The sequence below is a fragment of the Daucus carota genome, chromosome 4, assembly GCF_001625215.2.
Source record: "Daucus carota subsp. sativus chromosome 4, DH1 v3.0, whole genome shotgun sequence".
Taxonomy (NCBI): Eukaryota; Viridiplantae; Streptophyta; class Magnoliopsida; order Apiales; family Apiaceae; genus Daucus; species Daucus carota.
Genome location: NC_030384.2, coordinates 17,176,148 through 17,189,784, shown reverse-complemented (window position 1 = coordinate 17,189,784; position 13,637 = coordinate 17,176,148).

The following is a 13,637-nucleotide window of genomic DNA, read 5'->3' as shown; positions in this document are numbered from 1 at the left end:
TATTTTTATTATTACAACTTATAATAATCGGTGCGACTTACATATAAAGTATCACATATTAATATTATAAAAATATATGCGGATAGATAATAAAAATATTTATTATTTATGCTACCGATTTATAATATAAAAAAAATATCACAAGAGCTAAATTTTAATAGAAAATATATCAATAGGTTAACATAATTAATCAAACTTCAATTTATTATTACTAAAATATTATTAAAATGATATTAAAATTTAAATAATAAATAATAAATTTTGAATATATATTTAACCCGTCGCACGGGTTTAAGGCTAGTATCAATAATATATGAACCTATTTTCAATTCAGATAATGACCCACGACAACAATAAAAAGTCAATGAAATATTAGTGATACTCTGTGAAAATTTTGGCAATAACTAATTACATCCTAGCGACTTTACAAAATTTCATAACTTCTCAAGTCAAAACTCTATAATTACTTATTTTGTGCCCTTCACAGAAATTAGAAAAACAGTATATTAAAATAAATTGTGTATCTCATATTATAATATACTAGCTTATAGCCCGTGTAAGGTATGAGAATTTTTTAATTGTTTATAAACTTTTTAAATATATTTTAAATGGTGTGAAAAAATTTAATTTATAAATAATAAATTAAAACTTTGAATAAAATTTGAAATTATGATTTGTTTTTAAGTTAGAACGTTGTAAATACATAATCACAGTCATTAATGGCTTCAAATAAACTATAGCAATAAAGTCATTCCTTTTCTCGTACGTCTCATGCCAAAGTATATTTAAATTCTTTCTATCAAATTTTAATATATTTTTATTAGAATATGTGACGCCAACTTCTATTAGATTTTATTTATAAATGTATTTTATTTTAAAATTATTATAATATGATTATATTTTTCTTAAAATTTATATGATTCTAGATTAAAATTGATAAACATTATTTATTTTGAATTAAGAAAAGGAAATATCTATTTTGGATTAAAAAAATTATAAACAGATGAAAGACAAAATTTGTTTTGGATTCTGAGAATAGAATTATAAACATGTAAGTAGATATTAATTTTCTTATAGGTCAGAAGTTAACTTTGTTCTAATCTTATTTGTTCAATATACAATGATAAGCTTTTAAAACTTATACCAGAGCGAATTATCTCCATTACTCTTATTATATATAAGTATATAATTTTTAAAACTTAGACTTTGTTGTGCCATAAAATCTCCCTGGGCTTATTTTATAGCCCATCGTGTTATTTGGGCTTCACTTGGGCTTATTGGAATTATTTGGTTAAGAGTAATGGGCTTCACCATGGCTGGGTGGATCATTGAAGGTGTACGAACTTACACTGGAAGCATAGTGAAGGCTGCCATCAGAATGGGGTTGCACCTGAAGGCGCTTTAGGGGTTACCGCTGCTAGGGGTTACCGCTAAGTGCATCCTGGCTTGCAGTTATGGGGCTGCAGCTAGGGGATGCCGTTGGCAGGGCTTCCGCCGCCTGGGCAGAATGGCAGGCAGACTCCAAGCAGGACTCTTCTTCCTTGTTTCTAGGAGGGCGAATTGGAGACATATTGGGAGTGTATCAGCTATTATTTATCTACGAATTAAGAGATAAATACGTGCATTACGGAGATAATTACAATCAAGGGGAGATAATTCATATAAATTCGGATAATCCTGCAAGATGAAGGCTTCAAGTGACCTACTTGGAGTGGGATACCGCTGGATAACTACTGAAAGAAGGCTGTTTTATCCTAAACTAGAGGGGATAAGAGCTTATCTCTTCAGAGTCCTAAATCAAGAACTACATGGGCTTGATCCCTATAAATATAGGGTATGTAGGCACCTTGCAAAGGGGACGAGAATCATATTCACGAGTTCTACACTCTAAAGAGAGGCACGTGTAACCTTTGTGATAGATATTTCCGGGCAATTGCAGGACGGAATTCCATAATTCCGGACTCGTTGTTTGGTTCTTTGCAAGCTCAGCCCTTAAACACACTTGTTTCTCATTTGTTTTCTTAGTTTATGTCAACGGTAGCCCCTAAGAGCTAGCCGTGAATTTCGTAGTTGTAACAGATATCCCTATAATTGTGCAATACGGTTCTGGGGGTGTTGTATCAATTCCTCTCACAACACTTTTTGGCGCTAGAAGGAGGGCGTTACTGATCTTAGAGAGGAGAGATGTCAGAAATTCCCGAAAACACTGAAAACCCCAAGACGCCGGAGGGCGCTACGCAGGATGAAAGTGATGTTCCAAGCGGAGAATTAACCCGCGAGGAGATGAAGGCAAAAATGAAAAGGATGAGTAGGAGGATTGCCTCCTTGAAAAGGAAGTCAGCAAGGTCGAAAAGGGCTAGCAAGGTGACTCCCACCAAGCTAGATTTCGATGCAGAAGGCGGCAGGAAAGAAGGTGGCAACCCTGAGAAAGAAGCTAACCCCGAGATGGATGATAGAAAGCACTCACAGGCTGCTAGTGTGTTCGACCGCCTTGGGAGGAAACTGACCGAGCAAGACTTGCGGCACAGGCTTGGCAACAAGGCCCCTAACGGGGATGTACCTGAAGGCTCGCAACATAGGGCTCCTCCCAGTCAGCGACAGGAGAAGCCCGTGTCTGAAGCTCGGTCAAAGGATAAAAACCAAAGGCCGTCAAAGGTTATCTCCATTCATGACGATGAGGAAAGCTCAGGGTCGCACAATGATAATGAAGTAAGCAAAAAGAAAGATCAGCCCCTGGATGATGACTATGAGGTTGCACTTGATGATGGGGATGATAAATGCAAGATGGAAGAACTGTTAGAAGCCCTAAAGAAGGTGAAGGCCGATAAGAAGTCGAAAGCCGAGCTTACCGTAAAGTCACCCTTTACTAAGAAGGTTAGGGAGTCACCCCTACCTCGTATCTACAGGGGGGTGGGCGACCTGCGATTTAACGGAACCACGGATCCCGTGGAGTATCTTAGCCGGTTCGATACTGAGATGGAGGTCTACCAGATTCCGGACCTCACAAAATGCCGCTTGTTGGCTGCAACCCTCAGGGATGACGCTCATCACTGGTTCAAGAGGCTTCCCGCTGATTCCATCAGCTCTTGGAGAAAAATGTGCGAACAGTTTGTGGGACAATTCAGGGCTTCTGTCACTTACGCCCCGCCTGCAAACACTCTGGCCAATATTAAGCAAAAGGAGCATGAGACATTGAGAGAGTATTTCAAGCGCTTCAACGCAGAAGTACCCCGGGTTAGACCCACTTCAAAGGAAACCCTGAAGAACTTCTTGATAGCGGGGGTAAGGCCCGGAACAGACTTTTGGAAGGAGTTGCAAGGGCGAGAGCCTGAAACCCTAGCGGACTTCTTTGCTAGAGCTGAACCCCATAAAGTGATCGAGGAATCCCTGGCTAAGTTGAAGAAGGAGTCAAAGTCTGAAAGCCGTAGCAGCTGGAAAAACAAGAGGGATAGGTCTTACAGCCCAGATAGGAGGAACACCTACAAGAGGAATCCCTACGTAAGGTCTGCTGGTGAAAAATCCTCGAGCCGAGACGGCAAGACCTCACCCATCACCGTGAACACAACCAGCACGCAGGGCTTCGACAAGTCAAGGTTGACAATGAGAAAGGCAAGAGAAGCGAGGTACCACGAATACACGCCACTAACGGCTTCTATAGATCACATTTTTGAGGTCGGAGACAAGGCGAGACTCTTCCGGAAGCCCTTTCGAAGTGGACCCCCTGGAAAGAAAGACCAGGGGAAATATTGTGCTTTCCACGATTTGAACGGACATGACACGGCGGAATGTATTCATCTTAAAGACCACATAGAGGATCTTATCAGAACAGGATACCTGACGGAGTTTGTAGCCCAAGAGGCTAAGAAATATAAGGAAAAGAAAGCTGAAAGGACAAATAACCAGGAAGCCAACCGTAACACCCGTGCTGGTAGTGTACGAATGATCATCGGAGGGCCCTTCGTGGGAGGCCAGGGACGCAGTGCTATGAAGAGATATGTACGGGAAGCCCGAGGGCCGCCCTTAACCAATGTGTGCCACCTGTCTGAAAGGCCTCCCAAAATGTTCAAAGGGGAGACTATGGACATTACCTTCACTGAGGGGGATGCACACGCGGTACACCATCCTCATAGCGATGCCCTGGTGGTAACAGCCGTGATCGGAAATGTCAATGTACACAGGCTTCTCGTCGATAACGGAAGCTCTGTCAATATCTTGGCCTACAATGCGTATCAAAGAATGAAAATGGCGGATAAGGATATGATGGCTTGCTATAATGAGTTGTATGGTTTCACAGGGAATGCTGTCCAGATCGTTGGAAGGGTAAGACTCCCGATCACCCTTGGAGTGGAACCCCGGGCTGTCACTCAGGTTGCAGAGTTCATGGTAGTGAACGAAGACATCTCCTATAACGGGATCCTGGGCAGGCCAATCTTAAGGGACATGCGGATTGTAACCTCAATATACCACCTATCCATGAAGTTCCCGACCCCCAATGGGGTAGGATGTGTACGAGGATGTCAAGCTGACTCTCGGGAATGTTATAGCAGGGCTCTGAGGTCCGCAGTAAAAGCCTGCAAAGAAGCCCAACAAATGGACGAAGACATCCCAGAGAGCTGTCACAAGCAGGTGGATATTGAAGAGGAACCCGAAACCAAGGCTCAGGGAAGGGTTTTAATAAAGTTTGTGAAAGCAACCTGCAACATGGTGATTATCGTACAACACCCGGGGGAAGATCCTTATCTAGAAACCTCGCATGCCGTGCATGAAGGGCTTGCATCCACGGATGCACTCCCAACCAAGAATATTGATACAGCTGAAACCCTGGTCGAAGGGATTGTGGAAGATGCTACTGACAGTGACTTTGAAGGGGATGGCCAAAAACAGCCCCAAAATAAAAAGCAAGAAAATGAATGCGAGGCACCTTGTGACTTCGATAGTGCTATGGTAACCTATCAACTCGGAAACCGAACACGGTTTCCCGTTCATGAAATCCTGGGTACGCAACCCCAAGAGGGTGGCAACAAAGAGGTTACCGTTGAGATCGACCTCGACCCAAGGATGCCGGAAACCCAGGTGAAGACTGGAGCAGCTGGGGATACCCTGTCCATCTCGGTGGATGAGTCCGACCCCACTAAAGAACTAAAAATTGGGGAACAATTGGGGCCGGACCTAAGGGAAACCCTGACCGCATTCTTAAAGAATAATCTGGACGTCTTCGCTTGGAACCATTCGGATATGATCGGGATTCACCCAGAAGTCATGTGCCACCACCTCAATATTGACCCAGACAGGAAGGGAGTCAGACAGAAGAGAAGACCAATTAGCGGGGAAAGGGCTACCGCTCTTCAAGAAGAGGTAGACCGACTATTGAAGGCAGGCCTAGTGAAAGAAGCTTTTTACCCCACATGGCTAGCAAACCCAGTGTTGGTGAAAAAACCTAACGGAAAATGGAGGACTTGCATAGACTTTACCGATCTGAACAAGGCTTGCCCTAAGGACAGCTTCCCGCTCCCTCGAATTGACCAGTTGGTGGATTCCACTGCGGGGCATGCACTATTAAGCTTCATGGACGCCTACTCGGGCTACAATCAGATCCCCATGTTCGAGCCAGATCAGGAACACACCTCCTTCATCACCGACAGGGGGCTTTACTGCTATATAGGCATGCCGTTTGGGTTACTAAATGCTGGGGCTACATATCAGAGGCTGGTCAATAAGATGTTTAGAGATCAGATTGGGAGAACTATGGAAGTGTATGTAGATGACATGTTGGTAAAATCAAAGGAAGCTTACGATCATGTTACACACTTGTCAGAGATGTTCGACATACTGAGGGATTACAGGATGAAGTTGAATCCCCAAAAATGTGTATTTGGGGTTGAATCCGGCAAGTTCTTGGGCTTCATTGTCAATCACAGGGGAATCGAAGCTAACCCTGCGAAGATCAAGGCCTTAATTGAAATGAGGTCGCCTAGGAACGTAAAGGAGGTGCAATGCCTTACAGGCCGGGTCGCCGCCCTAAACCGGTTCATCTCAAAATCTTCGGATAAATGTAGAGAATTTTTTGCAGCCATAAAAAAGGGGCAAAAATTTGAATGGACGACAGAATGTGAGGCTGCTTTCCTGAAGCTGAAGGAGCAACTTGGAAGCCCGCCACTGTTGGCCAAGCCAACGGAGGGTGAAGCCTTGATCCTTTACCTAGGGGTTTCCGAGTTTTCAATTAGCGCTGTCCTGATCAAGGAGGAAGAGCAAGCCCAACAGCCAGTATACTATGTGAGCAAGAGATTACTTGATGCTGAAACCCGCTATTCAAACATGGAGAAGTTAGCCTATGCACTAATTTTGGCTTCCCGCAAATTAAGGCCTTACTTTCAGGCTCACAAGATTGAAGTACGAACATCCTTCCCTCTCAGACAGGTCTTGCACAAGCCGGAAGCCTCGGGAAGAATCATGAAATGGGCAGTCGAGTTGGGCCAATTTGACATAGAGTACAAGCCTAGAACCGCAATAAAGGGGCAAGCGCTAGCTGACTTTATCTTAGAGTTTCCACCTACTTTTGAGGTCGAAGGGACGGAATGCATACCTGAACCCCAGTCTTCAGTAGCCGTACCTGAGAATTGTTCCCCTTGGTGGAACCTGTACGTCGACGGGGCTGTAAATGGAAATGGGGCCGGGGCTGGCATTGTCTTAGTCAGTCCAGAAGGCCATAAGCTGCAAAGCTCCATTCATTTCGACTTCAATGCCACTAACAACGACGCGGAGTATGAAGCCCTAATAGCTGGCCTGAAGCTGGCCTTGGAAATGAGAGTGGAAAACATGAATGTTTACAGTGATTCTATGCTGGTAGTCTGGCACATCCGAGGAGGCTTCCAGGCTAGGGGTCCCCGCACTGATCTCTATATGCGGTATGCCCAGGAACTAATTGGGAAATTCAGAGAAATCAAGCTAGAGCAAATACCAAGGTCTGAAAATGCAGATGCCGATGCCTTAGCCAAATTAGGCTCTCAGAGGGATGCACACATGCTCGGGGTGATCCCCCTCGAAATCCAGTATCAGCCTAGCATCCCCAAAATTGAAGTCATGGATGTTGAAGCTGATGAGACTAACCTCTGGACAACCCCAATCCACGAATACATAGCCAACGGAACCCTGCCTGCAGATAAGGATGAGGCCAGGAAATTGAGGTACAAGGCTGCCCAGTATGTAATTTATGATGGAATCCTTTACAAAAGGGGATTCAACCGGCCCCTCCTCAGGTGCGTCGCTGGGATAAGATGTGAATACATTATGCGCGAGGTGCATGAAGGAATCTGTGGGAATCACTCGGGGGGTACCTCCCTCGCCCACAAAATCCTCCGTCAAGGCTACTACTGGCCTACCCTCCACAAGGATGCTCATGCCTTCGCCAGGGCCTGTGACAGTTGCCAAAGGTTCTCTAATACAAACAAGAGCCCCGCGGTACCCCTGAAGACCCTGACAAGCCCCTGGCCGTTTGCCGTTTGGGGGATAGATCTGATTGGTGAATTACCAAAAGGGAAAGGAGGGGTGAAATATGCAGTCGTGGCTGTAGATTACTTTACTAAATGGGCTGAAGCTGAACCCCTAGCTTCCATCACTGCAAGGAAGTTGGTAGACTTCGTTTGTCGCGCGATCGTTTGTCGATACGGGGTTCCCTACAAGCTCATATCAGACAATGGGAAACAGTTTGACAGCAATGAAATGATGAATTTCTGTGAAAACCTTGGCATAAAGAAAGGCTTCTCCGCGGTGTGCCACCCTCAGAGCAACGGTCAAACGGAGGCCGTAAACAAAATTATTAAGCACACCTTGAAAGCCAAACTAGAAGAGAAAAAGGGATGCTGGCCGGAGGAACTTCCCATGGTGTTGTGGGCTTACAACACCACTCCAAGGTCTACCACCGGCGAAACCCCGTTCACCCTAACATACGGGTGTGAAGCCATGGTTCCCGTAGAAGTTGGAGCAGGATCTTTTCGAAGGGATAACTACGACCCTAAGAATAATGAAGTCAACCACAGGCTCTACTTAGATCTGATTGAAGAAGTACGAGATACGGCTCAGTTGAAACTTGCTGCATATCAACAGAGGACCCGTAAATATTTTGATAAGAAAGTAAGGGCTAGACCCCTCAAAACGGGAGACCTAGTTCTCAGAAAAATGATGCCCAACATGAGGGTTCCCGCTCATGGGGCCTTCGGTGCAAAGTGGGAAGGCCCATATATCATCAAAACAGTGCTTTGGGAAGGTACCTATCACCTCACAGACATGGATGGAAGACTCATACCACGGGCATGGAATGCCCAACACTTAAAGAGGTATTACCAGTAGCTTCACCCGGGTAGTATTTCTGTAGGCTTCGGCTTAAGGATCAGGAAATAAAGGCGATTTATTAGTTGTAATCGCTATGCTTTTAGGAAAATTATCAGGCTACTATTTGCTTTATTTGCTAGGATGCTCGGGGGGTAGTGTCGTTACACCCCCCAATATTATGCTATGTCAATTTTTACCATGTGATTCAATAAAATTTCGCAGCTTTCCGTTATGAAAATGTTGTGTATGCTTGCTTACCATGATTGTTAATTGAATACTTCATGTATGCTTTAAAAATTATTTAGGGCTTCAATTGCATCTAGTTCTCCACCATAATTAAAATTATGCTAAAGAACTCGGGGGGTAGTAGGCGTATCATTAACATTATTCATTCGGCTTAAAGTTATAGTAAATTTGGAAATCGAAAATGCTAAATACACTAAAACTCGTAAACACAACTTGATAACTTGGCTACACCGGTGGGAAGGAAAGCTTTCAAGGTTTCAAGCCTATCAAGGCTTTCAAGGCTAAAGCTTTTCAAGCTTTCAAGGTTTCAAGCCTATCAAGGCTTTCAAGGCTAAAGCTTTTCAAGCTTTCAAGGTTTCAAGCCTATCAAGGCTTTCAAGGCTAAAGCTTTTCAAGCTTTCAAGGTTTCAAGCCTATCAAGGCTTTCAAGGCTAAAGCTTTTCAAGCTTTCAAGGTTTCAAGCCTATCAAGGCTTTCAAGGCTAAAGCTTTTCAAGCTTTCAAGGTTTCAAGCCTATCAAGGCTTTCAAGGCTAAAGCTTTTCAAGCTTTCAAGGTTTCAAGCCTATCAAGGCTTTCAAGGCTAAAGCTTTTCAAGCTTTCAAGGTTTCAAGCCTATCAAGGCTTTCAAGGCTAAAGCTTTTCAAGCTTTCAAGGTTTCAAGCCTATCAAGGCTTTCAAGGCTAAAGCTTTTCAAGCTTTCAAGGTTTCAAGCCTATCAAGGCTTTCAAGGCTAAAGCTTTTCAAGCTTTCAAGGTTTCAAGCCTATCAAGGCTTTCAAGGCTAAAGCTTTTCAAGCTTTCAAGGTTTCAAGCCTATCAAGGCTTTCAAGGCTAAAGCTTTTCAAGCTTTCAAGGTTTCAAGCCTATCAAGGCTTTCAAGGCTAAAGCTTTTCAAGCTTTCAAGGTTTCAAGCCTATCAAGGCTTTCAAGGCTAAAGCTTTTCAAGCTTTCAAGGTTTCAAGCCTATCAAGGCTTTCAAGGCTAAAGCTTTTCAAGCTTTCAAGGTTTCAAGCCTATCAAGGCTTTCAAGGCTAAAGCTTTTCAAGCTTTCAAGGTTTCAAGCCTATCAAGGCTTTCAAGGCTAAAGCTTTTCAAGCTTTCAAGGTTTCAAGCCTATCAAGGCTTTCAAGGTTAAAGCTTTTCAAGCTTTCATGGTGTTGGGCTTGCGGTAGCCCTTCAAGGTTTAAAGCCCATCGAGGCTTTCAAGGCCGAAGGCTTACCGCAGCTTTCGAGTTTAAAGCCTATCCAGGCTCATAAGGCTTACTTGGTGAAGTTATTACAAGGCCAACTTTGTGGGATCACTAAAAAGCTCACTTCGTGGGATTACTTCGGAACTTAGTTGGAGGAATTATAACAAGGCCTACGTTGTAAAATTATCTCAAAACTTATATTTGGAGGCTACTCTAAAGGCTTACACCAAAGGGTCATTTTAAGGCTTACACCCAATGGTGTCCCTAGATTCTTACACATGTGAGAGTAGATTCAATTGTGCTTGAATGGATTATTACAAGGAAAGACCAAGTGCTTTTATATATACTACTGGGGAGTTAACACAAGCATATACGTCAGCATACATCCGCAAGGAAGGAAACGACCTTGAAGAATAGAGTCTCAAGGGTCGCAACCCCCCAGAAGGTGGACAATGCGTACACTTTCATTACAAGGGTTATCCCCTATATTCATCCTTTCTACCTGCATGAAAGAGTTAGGCGACCAACACAGTAATATTAAAGAATATACAGCGATAGTGGAAGAAGTACAAGCAATGCGCGCAAGTGAAGAAGCAAAAGCAGTTACATGGAAAATTAATATGTACTGCAAAGGAAATTCCTCCCCACACCAACAGGGGGAGGCCCTGGCAGTATTAAAAAATATCTTGCGAGACTTTCGGAGGAGTCCGCACCCTCATCAAAATAACAATTCATGACGACAAGCGCCAAGCAAAAATATTCGTAGTTAAAAAAAAAAAGGGTTGATTAGAACAGGGGGAGAGGAGGTCAAAGAGCAGCAGGGGAGGAGGAGTCCTTCTCATCAATGGCCGGGGGGTCCTGAGAGGTTACCGCCGGGGTTACGGCTGGAACCCCTTCCGGGGGCGTCACCACAAGACCCGCAGAAACCAGCTCCGCGGGCTTTGGCTGATCTTCGGCCGTAACCCCTTTGTCGCCACCGTCACTGGAGAGACCCTGAGAGGCAGCCAAGGCCTTATCTATGCCGGCCTCGGCTTCAGCCTTTGCTTCCTCCAGGGCCACCGCAGCGTCAGGCCCCAACTTTGCCCAGTCATTCTCAGGAAAGAACCTGTAGGCCGACTTAACGCAGTCCTTGATGCCTGCGGCAACCCCCGCCTCGAATATCGTGGCCTCCCTCTCCTTCCTCCCAGCCTTCATGGTGGCAGCCGCATCCTGAAGGCCTTTCACCTGTAGCTCCAGCTCCTTGACTTGCCTCCGCAGGCCGTCGACCTCCTCCTCAAGGCCCTTCCTCACCATGTCCTCCTTCTCCTTCAGCCGCCGAGCTTCGCCCTCCGCCTCCTTGAACTTGAGGTTGGCCTTCCGGAAGGTGTCCCTCTCCTTGACAGCGGAAGCCAGATCGGCCCTGGCTTGCTTCAGGTCCGCCCTCATAGTCTCATTCACCCGGGCGGTATCAGCGACGTGCTCCCCCATCTTTAGGTCGAGGAACAGGCTCTTGGCGTTGGCCACCATCTTGTCTCGGGTGGCCTCGGCAATGGAAAGCCTATCCCACTCCCGGATGGTGGCCTCAGACACCTGGTCGGAGAGCATCCTCTGGAAGAGCTGAGTCTTCTGAGTGGAGGAAGGAGCAGGGGAATTGCGTGCCAGGGCCAGCTTGGGCTTCTTGCTGGAGCGGCCTTCAGCTGAAGACCCCGCCTCGACAGCTTTAGAGGGGTCCCGCTTGCGACCCCCGGAGGAGGCCTTCTTTTGCTCCAAAGAGGGGGAAGGGAGCTGGGAGAGAGGCTTGGCAGAGAGGGGAGCCTGAGAATCGGAGGCCTCCCCGAACAGATCCTCGTACTTGGTGGAGCGCTTGATGAATTTGGGAATGTTGGAAGCCATATCTGCAGAAAGAAACAAGGAGAAACAATTAGATAATATGCAAACACATACGGAAATATGGGGAGATGCAAGCATAGCAGATGGCATAAATATCACAAATCATGCAGGAGGGAAATTTATAAAGCGAATATCAGGAAAGTAAGTTCAAAAGTACAAGCTAAGAGGAAACCTGGGCTTCCCGTCGCCTCTACATCTGCACCCCCCTCGTCAACGGGGGATGCATCCACCACCGTGGTGGAAAAACCGAGCCTCTCCAGATTTTCTGGAGTAAGCAGGCTGGAGCCATCACCTAGCCCGGTGGATAGCCCCAACACATGTTTGGCCCTCTCAAGGGACTCTCCCGCCAGAGGAGTCTGCACTGGCATGTCTACAACAAATACAAGCATAAGGAAGCTAAACGGGAACCCTAAAGGGCTAAACTGGACAATGGGTTAAGGAAAAGCTGGCTTACTGGGGGAGAGATTGAAGTCCTTCCTGTAGACTGGGCAGTCATAGCAGTAAAGGAAGAGCTTCTGCCAGTCCGACATCGACTGGCGGTTGCCCTTGATGCCCTTCTTGTGGTGGGTGTTCCAGGCAGTGAGGTAAAAGAACCCTGGGGTCTTGCCAGTAAGTTTCAGCTGGAAGAACCAGCCTAACTCCAAAGCAGACATCCTCACCCCATGGTGGATGTCATAGAGGATGTAGAGGCAGACCGCCATGCGGTAGGAGTTGGGGGTGAGCTGCATGGGGGAGACCTCATAGAAGTCCAAGACCTCCAGGATGAAAGGATGGAGGGGAAGAGACAAACCCAGCCTGAAGAACTGGGCGGAAAGCACGGCTTTAGGGTAGCCAGTGCCTGGCTTGAGGGTGTCAAAGCGGTGACACCTCTCTCCTGGCTTCGGGATCCCCAAGGTGCAGCCAGGGTTGCAGGACTCCAATAGGGACTGCAGCCGAACAGGAGTCATGATGGAGTCCATATGCTCGCAGGCCAGGACTACAGCTGGAGGCTCGATCACCTCCACGGAAGCCTCAGCCTCCCGCTCAGTCTCCTCGGGGCTCCCCTCGAGGGCTTCAGCAGCAGGGTCCAGCGGGAGGCCCGAGGTCCCATCCGCCTTACTGGACTCAGAGGTGGTCCAGTTGAGCTCCTTCACCACCAAATTGCGCCTGGAGCGGGTCCTGGAGCTAACCCCTAAGCTGGGCCGGGCAGGTTGAAGGTCCTGGCTAAAGGAGGATCCCGTGTCAACCGCAACAACGGGAGCCTTGCTGGTGGCAGACTGAGAAGAGTGTGAGGACATGGATCCTTGAGACATCTACAACAGGAAAGGATGGGTTAACGAAAGGACACAGCAAGATGAGGAGCGGGCGAGAGAAAGAAAAACAAAAAGGAAGAAGGAGAAAGGGTTTGCGGAAGACTGGGCTGCAAGGGTGGAGCCCTACGGGTGTGAGGAAGGAATGAAAAGGCTTCAGTTGGGGCCCTGAGGTGTAAGAGGACTACATCCCTCACCGGAGGTGGCACGGGCCACGGAGGACGGTTCATCTTCTTCGGGAAGCCCGACAAGGGACCCGGAGTGGGAAGCCTAATCCTAACCCTAATCTCAACCACAACAATCAACGCCCAATCACAATCCTAAGATACCAGCTAAACGAGTGTGGCAAGCAAATCACACAAACAATACGTTCACAACAGATAAAGGGCACAAAAACAGGGGTTCGATTGTGAAAGAGGGGTTCCCCCTGGAGGCGATTGGGAACCTAGGGTTTACAATCTAGGGCTGCAATCGTGGCCCCAAAGTAATGCGACATCATCAAGGGCGATAACCCAGTTGGGAAACAATCAGGGCCTAATTGGAGTCAATTAAAACCAGTGGTGTGTGCATATTCAAAGGATAAGTGTACATGCTTAATTATAACTGGCATGCAGGGCAAATTAGCAGTTCAATCGGGCATAATAACATCAAGCAAGGCAAATGTAGGTGTGTGCACGCATACCGAGGTGAACAGTTGAGAGAAAAAGAGGCAAAT